The sequence below is a fragment of the Lupinus angustifolius genome, unplaced genomic scaffold (genome assembly GCF_001865875.1).
Source record: "Lupinus angustifolius cultivar Tanjil unplaced genomic scaffold, LupAngTanjil_v1.0 Scaffold_751, whole genome shotgun sequence".
NCBI classification, from domain to species: Eukaryota; Viridiplantae; Streptophyta; class Magnoliopsida; order Fabales; family Fabaceae; genus Lupinus; species Lupinus angustifolius.
In genome coordinates this window covers 8,449-8,788 of record NW_017728076.1, presented here as the reverse complement: position 1 = coordinate 8,788, position 340 = coordinate 8,449, and positions in this window count along the sequence as shown.

The following is a 340-nucleotide window of genomic DNA, read 5'->3' as shown; positions in this document are numbered from 1 at the left end:
CTATCAAGGAGACGAAAAGATATGTGAAGTAAAAGAAGAAAAGGTTGTCGAGTACTACTAACAACCTAACAGAACTTTTTGAAATGTGGGTTCCAACGAAGAAAAGAAGAGTTGATGACCAACTTCGACCTAATTTAAGAGTTAGGAAAGCAAGCTCAGTTTAGAATGGCTACTTACCAATAGAGGATAGCGAGGTACTACAAGGCCAGAGTGAAATTTTAAAATTGGATCTAGCTGAGCCGGAGCTGAGCTGGAGCTGCTATTTCTCAAAGTCTGACCCTGCCACCTATATTTGATTTGATGAAGCAACCATCACTGAAGCAATTGATTTTGTAGCCAG